General features: G+C 48.6%; 1 long non-coding RNA gene across 1 annotated transcript; it reads left to right on the forward strand.

Moving 5' to 3' along the window:
• Nucleotides 1-711: 711 nt before the first annotated feature.
• Nucleotides 712-5,339, forward strand: LOC146891131 (uncharacterized). The gene is made up of 2 exons (XR_014998114.2): nucleotides 712-1,647; nucleotides 4,768-5,339. It is a non-coding gene; the product is annotated as an uncharacterized LOC146891131 (long non-coding RNA).
• The last annotated feature ends 12,657 nt before the right edge of the window (nucleotides 5,340-17,996 follow it).

The raw sequence follows: 17,996 nt of genomic DNA on the forward strand, positions 1-17,996 counted from the left end.
CAATGTTGTTCTCTTTGAATCTTAAACTGGATCTGACCTGGACAAAATCCAGAAAATTCCTATCCCATTCCTTCTCTCCAAAAACAGCCCAGAGGACCAGCCTAGCTCTTTCTGAGTTCTGAAGCCACTCGATGTTTTGTTCTGTTTTCCCAAGCAAACAGGGTGATAGGTCAAAATGCTTTGTCAAACGTTTATCATCGTAATGAGGAGATGGCTGTCTGACACATACCCACTCTGTCTTTGCTAGTGAAAAAAGTAACAAAGACATTCTTTTAAAATTAATAATTTTAAATGTAAAATAAAGCATTTAATATGCTTTGGTTTTTTTTAAATAAAAAAAAACAGAATAAAATGCATGGGTGAGCTTCAAGGATGGTCTTTACCTGGGAAGTGTTAAGAACTATGAAATTGATAAGTTCCCTACGTATTTCACTTTTTGTGTTCTTTCTTTTTTCCCCCCCTAAGGTGATGAACTTAAAACAGCTACACAGAAAGAAAAACAATGGTGACCATCGTATTCCCATATTTGTGCGGTTGGCTCTTTTTATTGTCGTTTGTTTGTTTGACTGGTTGGTTGGAGCACCAGCTTTACAAAGCTCGATCTCGTTGGCTCTTTAAGGCATTTCAGTATGGGATAAGGTGATAGGCTGTGTAGACCTGGAGCCCCGACCCCAGTCAAGTGCCTATCTCCTTAGACCGCAAACCACCTCCAACACGCTGGAGCTCCGCTGCTTGCTCACTGGGCGTCCATCTCATTGTTGATGGTCACTGGCTTCTGTACATCCCGACTCTGCTGGCTTCCCAGACTTCTCCGTGGGTCTGTCTCTCAGTTCCAGACTTCTGCGTGGGTCTGTCTCTCAGTTCCAGACTTCTGCGTGGGTCTGTCTCTCAGTTCCAGACTTCTCCGTGGGTCTGTCTCTCTACCTCAGGCACTGTCTCCATTCCTTGATAGCTGTATTATTCTTTTCTCATTTTCTTCCTGACTTGTGTATTCACTGTAAGAGTTTGTGTGCATGTGTGACTTTTCTAAATATCTGATCCCTAATAGGATCACCTGTGGGAATCAGGATTCCAGTCATGCTACAAAGGACCCTGATATGGTCTGGATGCTTGTGTTCCCCTAAACTCAAGTGTTGGATCTTGATCTCCAACGTGGTAGTAATAAGAGATGGGCCTTCAGAGGTGCCAGGCCCTTATGACTGTGAATTGGCGCCTGTCTAAAAGAGGAGAAAAGGACGGTCTTTACCCTCCTCTGAGCGCAGAAACACGGCACGTATAGGAGGGGCACGACTTCTCTGTGTAGCTGACTCTACTGACACCGTGATCTCCAACTTCCCGCCTTCCCAACTGTGAGCAATAAAGGATTGCTTGTAAGTCATCCAGCTAAAGGCAAATAATTCCAGCAAACCCCAACGGCAACACAACTTCTGTTGGCTTAGCTCCGCCCTCTGCACCTCCAGAGCCATTCCCATTCTGGTCCTCCTGTCTTGGGGCGCCCTCCTGCTGCGTGTGGCCTTGCTCTGCATCTCCTTGATCAGAACGGCACCTTCTGCTGTTCGCAGCTGAGACACGGAACCCCGGAGCCACATGCCTGCCATCTGAGAACACGTCTTACTCTCGCTTGGTTGAGGAGCCTCACCACCACAGGTCAGGGCTACATTGGACAGCCTGGGTCCTACAAGCTTTGCCAACAGACCGTCCATCTCTGAAGCCAATGTTCACGCCCCTGCCAAAGGCCTGAGCCTTACCCCTGTCCTGTGCCTCTCTCGACTCTCCCGTTTATATGACTATTTGCTGTCGCTGTCCCTTCCGGGTGGCAGGGTATGATCCATTATCATTTAGATACCAGGTGGAACTCTACCACACTTTATTTACTTAAACAGAAACCAGCTAAACCAGAATGAAATCAGCCCGCCAGAACCCCGCCCACCTCACTCTGCACCTGGGCTGTTTGACAGTGGGTGACCTTTGGGTGAAGTTGGCACTAAATGGCAAGAGGCAGGACTTCCCACCGGATGACATTTCCAGCACAGAGCTTGTCCTCGCGAGCTCTCGTCAGGGATGTCAGATGTCTTGTTTGAGACCAGGAAGGAATCTGCCTTCCTCTCCTTTCCTCCCCCCTCTCTCCTCTCCCTTCCTCCCCCCTCTCTCCTCTCCCTTCCTCCCCCCTCTCTCCTCTCCCTTCCTCCCTCCTCTCTCCTCTCCCTTCCTCCCCCCCTCTATTCCTGCCACGTCTGGATGGACATGGAATGGGTTTGGCTTACTCCCTTTAGCTGTCAAACCTGAGGCCTCTCTCTGCAGAGCAGGAACTCTGGGGAAGGCTCTCATATGTGCCCAGAGGCCCCAGGTCAGGGTCTCCTTTGTCTCCTTCATGGGCTGATGGATTTGGTGGCCTTTAAAATTGTTTATTTATCTTATTATTATTATTGTGAGTATGGATGTGGAGGTCAGAGGACAACTTTCAGGAGTCCACAGTGGGCTCTAGGACTTGAACTCAGGTCTTTGGACATAGGCAGCAAACACCGTTACCTGCTGAGCCATACTGCCAGCCCAACTCAGTGGTCTTCAGTGACGGCAGCCCCTTTTAAAAGTATTATTTGTGATTTATTTGTGCTACTACAGATTGATTCTGGGGCCTTGTACGTGCTAAGCTGTTATGCTTCCAGACCTGTTCTGGATTTTTACTTTGAAGCAAGGTCTTACTAAATTGGCCAGTACAGCCTTGAACTCACGCTAGCCCAGACTCCCTTCGTCTCCTGAGCAGCTGGGATCAAGGTTTGCACCCCTAGGCCTGGGGGACCAGGGTGCTTTCAATCTGTAGTCATCACAACATCGCCTTGGCGGGCTCTGGGCCACTGGCTGCCCTTCTGAAGGGCAATTCTGGGCCTGGCTTTTCTCTTCGCTCAGGTTGATGGGATAAATCACTGGCTGATGCGCATGGCAGGACACCCAGATAGGCTGTGCTGTAAATCCTGGCTAGGTCCTGAGCGGAAGAGTTAGCCCAGAGAGAGGGAATGGGTGTCAGGAGGAAGGTCTCCCAAGCAGCGGCAAGAGCAGCATCCTGGGCTCTGGTGTAAAGTCCAGTCCTACAATTTAGCTACCCAAGCCAGCAAATTACCCAGGTTCTTTTGAGTCCTACTGTAAAGTGTAGATAGCATTAGTGTCTGTTTTATATTTTTTTGTAACAATTCACCAAGAGATACAAATCTAGCAAGCTCCCAGTCTAGAGTCTGGTACACAGCAGGAAATGGATAATGCCAGTTGTTGTTATTGGTAGTAAAATTAGCAGCCACTGCCCACTGCGAAAGAGCAATTTGTGCACATTTGACTTGGGATTTCTCTACTGGGACCTTTCTGGAGGTAAAAGCGGCAAGAAGGTAGGGATCAGAGCTGGGGATCGCTAATCTTGACCTCCCCTTCCTCCCACACTGCTGTGGGGGGCAGCACAGAAGAGATCAAAGTCATTGCAAAAGTCCCAAATTCAGACTCACCTGGAGAAGAGGGAGGGAGGTCGCCATGGAAGTAGCCGGCAGGCAGAGCGAAGCAAGCATCACTCTGTCCAGCCTGCATCTTCACGGTCGCCCTTCTCCTTCAAGGTGATGGTGATGCTCCGGCAGGAGGATGGCAGGCCCCTGCTGGACCTCATCCATGACGAACAGGTGCTAGTGGGCCCAGCAGCGCCGGCTGATGGCTGAGGGTCTGGATGTGTTTGTCCCCACCGGTATGTGTGCTGATGCTTGGTGACCAGTGCAGCAATGCTGGGAAGTGGGGTTTTTAAACAATTTGATTTCTTTCTATGGAGACTTCATTATTTCTTGGAGGTGTGTGTGTGTTGGGGGCCGTGGAGCCCCAAACCCTGAATTTCCTGTAAACAACTTGTAATGCTTGCAGCTGCTCTGAGCACGAGACCCTCAGGAGTTCCTGATGGCAGGGGAGTAGTTTCTGGTGGGTTTGGCTGGGGCATGGCTATCAGTTAAGGATCTCTTTATAAGCTGCCCTGGAACACAATAAAGGGGGCATTCCTGTTTCCAAGGATGACCCCGTGTCTTTGTCTGTGTGTGTTTGTGCGTTTAAATCTCCAGGCCCTTGCCTGAGGCTTGCGCCCACACTATAGGCATAATACCGTAGTACATGTAGTACAGGCAAATGGTACATGTGTGGATTCTATAAAGTGGATTCACACCTTGCCTGCCTCGTTTCTATATAGTATAATATTTGTATTTTAATAAATAGATCTTGCCTGAAGACCAGAGGCAAAGCTAAAGTTACTAGAGGTCAGGCAATGGTGACACACACCTTTAGTCCCAGGATTTGGGAGATGGATCTCTGTGAATTTAAGACCACCCTGGGCTACACAAGATCAATGCAGAAACAAATCCAGGTGATGATTCACACCTTTAATCCCAACACTAGAGGGAATATAAAATGGGAGGAGAGAGAGACTTAGTCTACTTAGTTTACGGAAACTCAGCCTTGGTAGAGATAAGACTTCTCCAGTGGCTTGGCTGCTTTGCTTTTCTGGTTTTCAGGTTGAACCCCAATTCCTGTCTCTGGGTCTTTATTATCTGTGCCACAGTCTCCTCCACATGCTCGCCCCTGCTCTCCTATGTGCTCTCGTCACATGACTACATCACCCCTGTTATGACACAGTATGAGGGACCTGGCTGGACGGAACCAAGTAATCCTGAGCTGCTCAGCCTCTGAAACTGTGGGCTGAATAAGCACCTTCTCTTTGTAAGCAATCTACTCTCTGTGATTCATTTACAGAAACAAAGGGAACCAACCAACCACACCACCAACAAAAGCAGGCCACTAGCGGCATCATGAGCATCACCTGGATCGAGGGCTGAGGCAGAGGTGGCACAGAAAAGGAAAAGAAGAGATGGAGGATTAGAGAGGATGACGAAGACCCAATGCACATTTTTTAATATTTATTTATTTTGGTTTCTCGAGACAGGGTTCTCTCTGAAACAGCTATGGCTCTCCTGGAACTTGCTTTGTAGACCAGGCTGGCCTCAAACTCAATGAGAGCCACCTGCCTTTGCTTCCCAAGTGCTGGATTAAAGATACAGCCTTTTAGAACCTGTGTCTAACACTACAGACTTAAGAGCTATCAGAACAGTCAGACTAGCAAACACCCTTAATTTACTAACTCAGAACTGTGTGGCCGCTGACGAGCCTCTTCTTCGTTACTAAATACGGAGAAGCATGGAACCATTTCTGCTGAAGATTCGTCCTGGATGCTCAAGTTTCCCATCAGGCTGACATCACCCAGCTTTTCAACCCACTGGACACAAATCCATGTTTTAAAGGGCATTAAAAGGCACGAGTCAGAGTCATGAAGCTCACCTTTGATTAGAGAGAGAGGGAGGGAACAGAGATTGTAACGGTTTTAAGGAAAACAATGATAACGATCCTATTGTCTGCTCCCAACATCAAATTCAAAATTCTATGGCAAACAGGGGCTCTAACGAGGCATTTATCCGTTCTTCAGGAGTAGTTATACTGAAAGCTTCATTTAAGGCCTTTAAGAGCTGTTTCTGTTAACCCTCCAATAGCACTTGTTATTAAGTCCCCAGTAACCGCGACTGTTGAATTCCCAGCTCTTCATGTCCAGCAGTGACTTCCTTACCACTTATCACCAAGAACTGGACAGGCCGTCTTCACCTTCGGCCTTTCCTGGGAGGTTCACTTCAATTCTCCTTGTACTGACTTTTCTGCCAATTAACTGTCTTAGTCTAAGTTGATATTGATTTGAAGCTGTCTGTCCCATAGCTGCCAGATGTTGCAAAAGAGAATGAACTGATGCCCTACTGATGAACTGATGAACCTAGTGACCCACATTGAATGACGTCCACCTCCAGAGGATCGGTTTCTGCCCTTTGCGTTCTCAAAGAAGCCATCAAATAGGTCTTCATGGAAGTTAAATTGGAAATAGGTCCCTTCCACCAAAATAAGCCCTCAAATCCTCACCCGGCCTCTAGAGGTGAAGCCAAAGCCAGACAAGGGATGTCCTCTGTCTCCGCCACTGCCACTAACTGTCAGTCCTTCATTGTATGTGTCAGCAATTGCCTTCCTAAGTCCTCAGGGGAGGCTTATCTCAGTACACTATAACTTCATAGTAACCCACCATGTTTTAACAGATTGACAGAATAAGTCCAAGGATGCAGTGACCCAGAAAAAGAAGATGGACAGTCTATCCCCTCATGTAAAGCTGCTGATGGTGCAGGCAAGTCTCTATCTGTCTGTCTGTCTACCATCTATCTACCTATTATCTACCTATTACCTATGTATCTGTCATCTATCCATCTAATCTATCACCTATCTATCATCTATCTATCAATCACCTATCTATCTATTGTCTATCATCTATCCACCTATATATCTATTTATTTATATTGTGCATGGGCAGAGGACAGTTCACAAGAGGTGGATCTCCCCGGCAACCATATGGGTCTATGCCTCCCATCTTCAGACTTGGCCTAAAGTGTCTTTATCTACAAAGCCACCCTGCCAGCGGGTTCCAAGGTGGATCGTATGTTTCCTCCTGGGAAGGATCCTACAGCCCTCCTTGGAGATTTTCTGGCTTAGAGAGCAGTCCCAGATTTCAATATGTGCTTTCCACCAACTTGCCAGGGATGAGAGAAGAGAGAGAAGGAAATACAGACACAAGAACGCATTTGTGCCATTGGTCCGGTTGCTTATAGGTTATGGAGTTACAAATGCCTCCTTGCCTGGTTGCAACCCCAATGTATCTGGCAGCTGTTTTCAGACTCACCTGAAGTAGGTGGACGATCTGAGTCTTCTGATGTGCACATTCTCAGCGGAGGTGACCAGAAATCAGTAGTTTAGACCACAGGTCTCCAACACTAGCTTTCTGTCTGCCCTGACTCTCACCACTTCGCTTCCGCGAGTCAAGCTGCAGCAGAGCCCAGCTCCTCCCCACAGTGGGCCAGAGTTGCCAAAACCCTCCTCCCCTGAGGCCAGCTATAAAACAAAAAATCACACGAACATTTCTCCCAGTTTTCTGTGTCCCAACTGGCCATAAAGAGTTAAGAGCCTGGCTGCAGAAGCATCCTGACCCACCCTGGAAGCAAAAGACGTTTGGCAGTGGAGAAGCCAAGCGGACCCAGGACAGGCAGGCCCTGCTTGGTTCCCACAACCCAGGGCTCCTTGTGTCCATCTTTTTCTAGGTGGCTGTCCTGCTTCTCCAAGTACCATTAGAGGCAAGAGTTCACTGAGGGTGGTCTGGCCTGAAGGCTCCCAAGTCACATAAAACTGCAATCAAATGTCCTTTTCCCTCATTAGCTTGTTTCCAGCAGAAAAGTGCTAAAGCAAGCCCCCTCTCGTCCCGCCCGCCATGACCCTCTCTTCTCCAACTTATGTAGATCCACAAGAGAAGGCCCTGCCTTGTTCAACTCCAAGTTTCTCAGACTCCTTAGTGCCCCTTCCCCCACATTGTTTTTCTAAAATGTGTTTTGTTTATTTTGCTGCTGATCGGTTGTTTACATTGTTGCTGAGCGTAGGGTTAAAGTGCTGGACAGTGCTCCCAGCCCTGGTGCATAGCCCACGATAAGTGAGTCAGAAAAGCTTATTCCTCGTGAACACTTAACCAAGTGAAATGCCTTTAAATAGAAAGATTGTGCAATTGTTGTCTCTTGACCATAATCACAGCAATCCTCCTGCCTCAGTCTGGAGTTACAGACACCAACCATCTATGTATCGATCAGGTGATGAAATTGTGGTAGCAGACTCCTGATTTGCCTACTCCCCATGAGCTCAATCCCCCTGTGAGGTCAGCAATCGCTAAGTATTTGTGGCAACATCGTGTGTGGGGGGGGGGAGTGGGGAGGGATCACCTGAATAACGAGAACTGGCTGTATTTGTAAGGACCGTGAAGATCAGAGAAGGAAGGTGAAGTGAGAAGGGGCACAGAGGGCACAGAGGGCACAGAGGGCACAGAGGGCACAGCTAACCTGTGGTCCTAGCAGGGAGGGCAGAGAGGGAACCCCAGTATCTTTGATCTTCAACATCTTGCAGTAGCTCCGCCCTGACCAGGTTCTTGTAGGCCAGCGGTTCTCAACCTTCCTAACGCTGTGACCCTTTAATACAGTCCTCACGTTGCGGTCACCCCAACCGTAGCATTATTTTCGTTGCTACTTCATAACTGTAATTTTGCTACTGTTATGAATCATAACGTAAGTATCAGTGTTTTCCAAGAGTCTTCGGCGATTCCTGTGAAGGCCATTCGACCCCCAAGGGTTGAGAATCACTGTTCCAGGCTCTTAACCAGATGATAACAAACAAAAGCTGGATGCTAATTCCTTCCTAGAGATGTCCCAGGCTTTCTCCTGCAAGGGAGCAAGGACATGAGAGGGAGCAGACCCACGCTTATTGAAAAGTGTGTAAAGGTGATCTCCGCCAAGCCCAACAAACACGAGTTTGGTGCCCAGAATCCACACAGTTGAGGGAACAGATTCCTGCAAGTTGTCCTCTGACCACCACGCACAGGTAAGCACACTCGAGCATGCATGATCACACAGTACATGCATGCGCGCGCACGCACACGCCCACACAGTAATAAATAGGGAAACAGATGCAGTTTTGTAAAGCGGGTACTCAAGGGGCCTTTTATTTTCTTAAGACAGAATCACTTTTGTTTCTCGGATGGAGACTGAGAGATGGGATAGGCCCACACGGCCGCTCTGGGTCACTACGTACCCTTTATCGAGGGCGGACTCCTCTCTGTCCACCCCCAGAGGCTGTTGCTGCAATGTAGAGGAAGTCCCGGCTCTTGCTAAGGTGCATGGAGAGCATCGCTTCCTGGTTAGGGTTCCAGCCACAGCGCGCTCCCACCACCTGGTGACCACACACTTCAATTGCAAGGCCGTTTTGAAGGTGTCAGTGAAGCAGTTGGGGGAGAAAACGTCTGGGCAAAGAGCTGTCCTTTCTTATCTATAAATAGTGACTTTGAGCGGCCATTGGGCTGTTCTCTTCTCCGGGTTAGACTGCATCTTGGTTGTGTTTCAGAAATACTTGCTAGACACCAGACGTGGCAAGAGCGTTGAATGAAAGTTAGCGCGCAGGAGAGACCTCACGCTTCTCACCCTCCTGGGTCTCCCAAGCCTCAGAAGCAGGAGCCTGGAGCTCAGCCACCCCTTCCGTCTCCAAAGGCCGAGTTTGGATTTGCTTTGTTAGTAGGATCAGAAAAGCTAGGGAAGACTCTGAAGTAAACATATTCTGTCCAGGGAGGTGCCAAATACCCTAAATCCCACTGTTTACTAGTTCATTCTACAGCCTCTCTTACTGTGAAGCAGTAGCCCCACCCATTGTGAAGAGTAAACTGTTACACCATTAATGCTTTAGTGTGGAAAAAAAACGGGTCTTAGCCACTTTCCCCAGGTAAAGCTTCTAGCTTGCAGAGTTTTGGATCGGGCTTATGGAAAGAGGGAAAGTGGAGGTAGAGGACCTCAGATCCTGGGGCCAAGAGGGGCAAGGGAAACCGGACAGTACATTGTAAACCCATCACCCCCACCTGCAGGAAGCCCTGTCAAACCTTGGTGAGGGCCTGCAAGATGGCTCAGCTGGTAAAGGGGCTTGTCACCAAACAACGATCTGAGTTCAATTCTTGATTCCATATGTTCCAGGAAGCCAGCCAAGTCTTGAGGTTGCCCTTTGACTTCCACACACACCTCCACCTCACCTACCTACCTACCTACCTACACACATACACACACACACACCTTTAACACCGTGGTGACCTGGTGACCGAGGGAGAGAGTATGGCATGGGTCCTCTAGGGGGTTGAGACAGAAGACACAGGGACTGGGCTCCTGAGTGTGCCTGGAGAGTACAGAAGAGAGTGATTGTGGGAAGACCAATATCTTCACACGGCAGAGACCCGTCCATCAAGCCCTGTGGACATGCTCTTCTTTGCCACGGCCCCAGTAGACTCACTTGCCTCATTTCTGTTCCTGGCCTGACCCTGAGACTAACTGAGGTCATGGCCCTGCTTTCAGATACTGAGAAACACCAAAAATAATGGTAGAGGCTGGAGAGATGACACGGCGCTTAATGGCATGGCTGTTCTCCCAGAGGACCTGGGTTCAAATTCCAGCACCCACATGGCAGGTTGCAACCATCTGTAATTCCAGTCCCAAGGGATCTGATACCCTCTTATGGCTTCCGTGGGCATGAGGTACACATGGTACACACACATATACATACACACAGGCAAAATACCCACACACATAGAATAAACAAACAAACAAATACGATAAAGATAGCAAAACTGTCAGTACTGATGGGTTATGTAACCCTGTCATAGATGATCTCAAACGCATAGAAAAACAAGTGTCCCCCAGTTAGAGATAAGGACAGCAAGCGCCAGAGAGACGTGACGTCACGTGCTTCTTTTCATGGTTGTGTTAGAGCAGCACCATCTTCAGTTTCCTCTGAAGCCCACTACCTACGTCCTATTTATTCCTATTCATTCTCAGTGGCCGAGGGGAAGGCGCACAGGACACACCTTGATTGCAACTCCGGTGCGACACTAACAGTGGACAGCTCTGGAATACAGGACTGAACCTACTTTCAGCCTGGGCCCCATTACACCTAAGCATAAATGGGTGCAGCTTTCTTTGTCTTTCTAGGTCTCCGTCACTGGGTGGCCTCTTATTACACAGAACAGAAAGTACGTTAAATAACTTTGTGTGTGTGTGTGTGTGTGTGTGTGTGTGTTATCTCCCTTGTTAATGTATTTTCTTAGGGAGGCAGATATGAACCTACAATCTTCAGAAAAGGTATCTTTTTTTTTTTTTTTTTTTTTTTTTTACGTGCACCCATTTGCCTCAGATAAACTCCATTCGTTGGGGTTAGACAATAATTCATTGCTGGGAAACAAATCCACTAGGTATTTGAATAGGCAAGGTTTACTACAAAGACTTGCAATGCGGGACTCTTAGAGATCCTGCAGCGGTGTCATAAGCAAAGGAGAACTCCAGAAAACCTTCTAGAGGCTAAGAGAGGGTCCCCATGCCTCAGACTAGAGTTTTGTGGGGTTGCTCAGGTGAGTGGAGAGAGGAGAGACTGGCAAGGTCGCCTCTGTTGGAGAGAAGCCTGTGTTGGCTGAGGGAACTCTATAGGACACTGGCTCTATGCTGTGCCCTGGAGGGGGCAACCCCACTCTTCCCACTCTCACTGTTTGGGGATAATGCGCAAAAGACATTGCAATCTGCAAGGACGCCCATCCTCCTTGGTGTCCCTGCAGTGCCCTCTACTGGCCAAGAGTTTATTATCACGGTAGCTGCGGAGGAAAAGCTTCAAGGAAGGTCCTAGACCGTCCTGGTTTCCAGGGCTGGCTGCAAGAGGTGGAAGGGGCATGGTGTTGACAGCTGGCACTATGGTACAGTGTCCGCATCTGTGTTAATGTTATTGACAGTTGTGTAGTATACTTCATTCCTACTCAGCTTTGGTTTTTCTTGTATGAATAAGTGACTTGGTTATTTTTGTTTTTTAAATTAACACCAATTTCCCAAGTCTCCTCTTTTTTTTTTTTTTTTTTTTTTTTTAAATTTCCCTCTCACAGAATAGCTACAGTCTCAGTCTTAACTTGGGTGACACTCAGTGCCAGAGCTAGCAGTGAGGTGAGGCATCTGTGCCCACACAGGGGAGGGAGTTGTGGTCACAGAAACCTTGGTTATTATTTGAGGGATTTTTGCATCTACAGCAGGACTCTCAGGCAGGGGCTTCAGTCCCAGTCTGCCTTAGAAGAGTCCACTGATCGGGGCATTTTCTCTCCCCTCTTCTCTCTCCCCATGTGTGGATCGAAACACAGCTGTGAGGCTGGGAATGATTACAGCTGGGCAGTGCCTCTGGGAGAGAGCTGAGTGTCTTGTCCTCCCATTTCAGAATGCCCTCTCCACCCATGTCGCCCAGTGACTCCCACCATGCTGGGGGCTCGACACAGGGTCAGCACAGGACCTGTAGCAACCCAACCGAGGGCCAGCCTGTGGTGGCTCAGCCCAGCTTGGATATGAAATGGCCTCAGTCATAATCATTTACAAGGAAATACTGAGGCTCCCAAGGGACAGCGGTCTAGTCCATGGTCGTGGCAACCGCTTAGAATCTAGGTCAGCTGGTCCTGGAAGCCGTCCCAGAAGAACTGCCCATTTCCTCAGGGAGCAGGCTGATCCCAGCCTGAGGCCAGCACAAGGAGGAGAGGGTGTCAGGTGGGGCCAGAGACAGAATACATTCACCAAAATATTAGAATCAGCAGGGCGGGGAGGGGGGCGGGTGAGGCAAGGCTGTTCCTGGTGGAGGAAGGAGGTGGCCTAGAAGGTTTGCTCCTGCCTGGGGAGGGGAGCAGGAGCAACTGGATGTGACTGGGGTGAGTTTGGAAACCCCGCCCCATAGATGCAAGTCCCCAGCCACTGCCCTCCTCTCCCTCGACCCAGGTGTGCTGGATCAGTCCCTTTGTCCCTGTCTCCCAGCCCTATCCCTTCACAGACCTGCCTCCCTGTGCTTCCTGTCTGCGGAATCGGGTGGTTCAGCCCTGTCTGGAAAGGCCTAGCTGAAAAGAAAAATAATAAGATGAATAGATTCGACCACACGAAAATCCAGTCTTTCCACCCTTTATGGACTGAATGCTGGAGAGCCCTAAATTATCATATAAAAGTCTACCCACAAAAAGGATGGTATTAAAGATGGAACTCTGGAAAAGGTCAGTAGGACCTCATGACAGGATTAACATCCTACAACAAGACAGAGGGCTCTCTCCGTCCCTACCATGTGAGAACACAGTCCTGAGCAGTCTGCAAGGCAGGAAGGGAGAGCTCACTGGAAACCTATGGCCTGGCCCAGCACCCTGATGGCGGCCCCGGCACCCTGATGGCACACTTCTGGACTGCACAGCCGCAACGAAATGGTTTCCTGATGTTTAAGCCACCTGGCCCTTGGCATTTTGTTATGGCAACTAGATCAGATTAATATGACACACAGCCAAAGAAACTTAAAAACCAGATCTGTGGAAAAACCATTAGTGACATCGCACGGCAGAAAGCATGTTCCATAACTCCAAAATATCTAAAAGAGTGAAAACAGCTGAAAACCCACAAATGCCCCAACAGAAAAAGGAGCAAAGGAGACAGGGGCCGCATGGCAAGTCAAGTCGAGGAAGGCAGGAGGCAAGGAAGGAAGGAACAGGCTCTCCAGAGCTTCAGGAGTCTGGGACTACGGCCGCTGTTTCACACCTCTGAGACCATTTTAAGCTTCTGACGTCTTGAACTGTAAAAATAATAATTTGTGGTGTTTTAAGTTCCAAACTTTGTGGAAGTCTGTATAGCAGTAATGGGGGAATTAATACAGTTTCTAGTTGAAGGAGGAAGAGGAAGGGGAGGGAATGATATTCATCCTTTTCAATGGTGCATTTGGGAACAGCTCACACACACTGTCGATAGAAGTGTGGATTCCTATCCTCACTCAGAGGCTGCCATTTGGAAGGTTTCAAGTCTTTTGTTATTTATTGTTTGTTTAATTTTTAGTTTTTAGTTTTGATACTGGGTTTTGATCGTCCTGCCTCCACTTCCCAGATCCAGGATTACAGGTGTGTGCCACCACTCCTGGCTCTACAGATACAGGCATCACGGGCATGAGCCACTATGCCTAGTTCTGGTAGTTTCTTAGCTGCCTGTTGCTGTAATAAAATATCGACAAATGCGACATCAGGGAGAAATGGTCTGTTCTGGCTCACAGTTCACAGATGCGTCTGTCACGGTGGGGAAGACAAACTGAAGCCTAGCTTGAAGCAGCTGGTCACGTCACATCCATGACCAGAGAGCAGAGAACATTGCTGCTGAGTGCAGCCCGAGCCTCTTCCTTCCCATCTCTCTCCCTTCTCCCCACTTCTCCCCTCCCCCCGTTTCTCTCTCTCTCTGTTTCTCTCTCTCTCTGCTCTTCTCCCTTCTTCCCTTCCCCCTTTCCCCTCCATAACCCACCAAATAAATATCCAACCTCACTCTGCATGGTGTGCCTATCCATCTTGGTCTCTCACCTGCCACGCGGCTCCCTGCCTGGGACTGGCTGCCTTCGTGGCCTGCCGTGGTCTCAGGACCCGCTGCCCACTGTCTCTCTTCGGGGACCCATGCCGTTTTATTTTTACCATAACAGTATTTCTAAGGACGTCAGTGTTAAGTTGCCCCTTCTCATATGCTCCCCAATCCAGCCCTCCCAACCCCACCCCCTTAATCACACTTGTCCTATAGTTCCTATGCAAGGAAAAGGTTGTTCAGTGCCAACTGGGTTAGTAACAGGCTTGCTGGCAGAGTTGAGCAAGTGAGAGGGTAAGACAGGCAAGCCCTGTCCTCCTGCCAATGCCAAGAATGCCCTGCAGAGGCTGGAGAGTTGGTTCAGCAGTTCAGAGCACATTCTTTCCTAGAAGACCTGGGTTCAAGTCCCAGCACCCACATGGTGGCTCATAACCGCCTATGGTCCCACCTCCCGTGGCTCCGTACTTTCAGGCAAAACACTCATTCACATAAAATAAAAATAAATCTGGAAAAAAAAAAAAGAATGTGTTGTGGCTGGTGGCAAGCGTTGCTGCTGTCGAGGACCCTGACCTTGCAGCATTCTGCTGTGGGCTCCCTCCTTACATATCCACACCAGGGGTCACACTGTCTGGTGTGATTAGTCCAGGACCCCACATGACTTCATGCGAGTTTCTATAAATTCTACTTTTACAATTTTGCGAATTAGCCATTTGAGACTGCCGTCTGTTTTCAGCAAGAATCCTGACTAATGTACAAGTTATACAAGTGTTTCTTTTTGGAGCGTGTGCGCTCTCCCTCTCTCTCTCTCTCTCTCTCTCTCTCTCTCTCTCTCCTTCTCCCTTCTGCGGGGGGGGGGGGCATGGAGAATGGTGCTTTTCTTCAAAGTGTCTTCAGTCATATTTATTGTATTATTATTATTATTATTATTATCATCATCATCATCATCATCATCATCATCATCATCATCATCATCATCAGGGTTTCTCTGCGTAGCCCTGGCTGTCCTGGAACTGGCTCTGTAGACCAGGCTGGTCTTGAACTCAGAGATCCGCCTGGTGCTGCCTCCCGAGTGCTGGGATCAGAGGCGTGGGCCACTACACCCAGCTTTGAGTCCTATTTAAAAGTCCCTGTTTTCCCCCAGTGCCTATGTAGCAAGTGTGTTCGTCCATCCACGAATACAAGCACTAAAAATGACATGTGGAGCATTTTCTCATCCAACTTAGTTCTATTTTGCATGTTCATTCCCTCACCCCAGGCAAAATGGAGGTGTGTCTGGAATTTTTTCTCTCCAACACCCCCTCCCCCATCTGTGACTGAGCAATGGGAAATGCTTCTGATCTCAGAACTCAGAGCAAGAATTCTATCTGGTGAGGTGATCTCCTCTGAGTATGGATGTGGAGCAACTACATCACACACACACACATGTACACATATGTTGACATACACACACACAACCTGTAAACTGTTCTGGCTTCTTCAGAAAACATTATCAGAGTATAACAAAGTCGAACAGATCCTGATGCCTACACTTCCTCTAAGTTCTCTCTCTCTCTCTCTCTCTCTCTCTCTCTCTCTCTCTCTCTCACACACACACACACACACACACACACACACACACACACACACGGCACATTCCGTTCATGCCTTAAATTCTTCACAGTTCCTAAAGCATTAACTCTACTGGAACTCAAAAGCCGTAGAAAGAGTCCTTGCTGAGGTCTCTTTTCTCCTCTTAAATAACAAGCCCCACCCAGTCCTCTGACTGAGGCCGGAAGCGAAAACAGAACAGGAAATGGTTACGTGAGGGAGGAGTGGCGGAGACGACCATGCTCAGGTTTAAAGAATATTCTCAAGCTCCGTGGACATGTGTTCACCCGTTTATCAGAAGCAGTCAATACGAAACTGGGACGATCGAATCACATCAAAACAGCCCTGAACGTGGGTGCGCGAACGTGAGGAGGAGGCTGACAGGGTCACCACACCCCAACTTCTCTGCACACATCATGGACAACTGGTGTGCACTTCAGATGTAGAGGGGAAATAGGCTTACGGTCAGCCTGCGGGACTTCTCTTACTAAAAATAATCCTTCTAAAACTTAAAAACAGAGACTCTACTTTTTTTCCGCAACATCATTTAGCCTGGAGGCTCCAGGTATGGTTAAGTATAAAGTGTCGCAATAGAGAACATAAAAGAACCGTTTTTTTTTCCCCCGACAGGATTTGCAAGGGCTGCATATACAACTTTCTGCCGCTAGGTGGCTCTGGACCTCACCGTGGCGCAGTATTGAGATTCGTCTATTTATACAGACATATCGCAGACCGTCCTGTTACAGTTTCATAATCCTCTTACGTAATACTGGCTTCCCAGGGACCGTTAATCACCACTCGGGAGATGGGTAGAAGGACCCTCAGGACGCGATGTCCCTCGCATAAGACTGGAAGTAAGTCTGTCCCTGAGTGACCAAGCAGAATCCAAGACTGCGGAATTTGTCCCTGGAGAGGCGGGGTGAAGGATGAAAACAAGGAGCAGCTGCCTGGAACACGTGACCAGCAGGATGCAGGGGCAAAGCCAGCCTCTTCTTAGGCCTGGAATAACGCTCCTACCGCTGCACCCTGCCTGCAGGCCCTTAGACCACCCCCAGGGACCCAAGGAGCCCCAAAGCCCTGGAGTCACACGGCCAGGGAGCTGCACCAGTCTGTTTCCTAGGCGTTTTTTTCCCCCAAGGGCACCAACCGCTCACTGTGCACCCCACACAGAACTATGACTAGCAGTTAGCACACAGTAGGTACACATGCAGTTAGCACACAGTAGGTACACATGCAGTTAGCACACAGTAGGTACGCACTCAGCATCTGGTGGAAACGTCACAAATAATCGCTTATAAGTTTCTGTACCTTAAAAGACAAAAAGAAAAGGAGGGTTCACGGTCTTCTTAAATCCGACCTAGTGCAGCAGGAGGCCTCAGACTGCTGTCTGGATTCAGCACCAGCCTCAGTGGCGGCTATCTGTGTGAGACTGGGCCCGAGACTTTTCTATATCTCAGTGTGGGCTTCTGTGAAATCCAGCAATATTAAAACCTTTTCCACGACTAGTTCTGAAGATGAAGTGAGCTGGCTTCACAGAGTGCTAAGGACAGCTCCTGGGGCAGAGCAGACACCCAGTGTGACTGAGTGAGTGAGTGTCCTCCGAGAAGTCCCAGGGCAGGTGCCTGTTGCCTAAGATACCTCAGTTTCTGTCTGCAGACCGAGGATAAAGTACCTTCTTCCCCGAGCTGGGATGGAGATGGGGAGGCAGGAAGTTATCATGTACATTAATTACAGTAGTCTATACTGTGGATAGGTCTAGCCTCACGTGTGTGGCTGTGCTTGGGGTTTGGGAAATTTTTGGTGTACAGTCAGCAGCTGCAGCTTCGACCCAGCGAGGATTGAAAGGGTAGCTAGGCCCATCATGGTGATATCTGCATGGAAGGTATATGGACGTTCTTTTCTCCTCACTCGTTAGACGATTCAGAGTAACAATAGTGTGTACATTGTCCTGGGGCCCGCAAGATCTATACACAAAGTACACACATTTTCTGGGTATGGCCCACCTTCAGATGCTGCAACACCATCTTCTTTACAAAGTTCACAGGCAAATGAGTTTAAAACAGATCACGCGTGTGCATGTGCACACATACCTGTGCATGCGTGCGCACACACACATACCTCATAATTTTAAAGTTTGTGATGGGCTGTGTTCATAGCTGTGCTTGGCCCCAGGGGGACACAGCTGCAATGTTGTAGGTTTGATGTAGTTAACTTTTCATCCCTGCAACCAACACTTGTAATCCCAACCTAAGGGAGAAAACGGTTACTATGCTCAAGACTTCAGAAGTCTCTGGCCATGACCAGCTGATTCCCTGGCTCTGAGTTTGAGGCTAGGTGATGATGATGATGGTGATGATGATGGTG

Source organism: Myodes glareolus, chromosome 19 (genome assembly GCF_982192425.1).
Source record: "Myodes glareolus chromosome 19, mMyoGla1.1, whole genome shotgun sequence".
NCBI lineage: Eukaryota > Metazoa > Chordata > Mammalia > Rodentia > Cricetidae > Myodes > Myodes glareolus.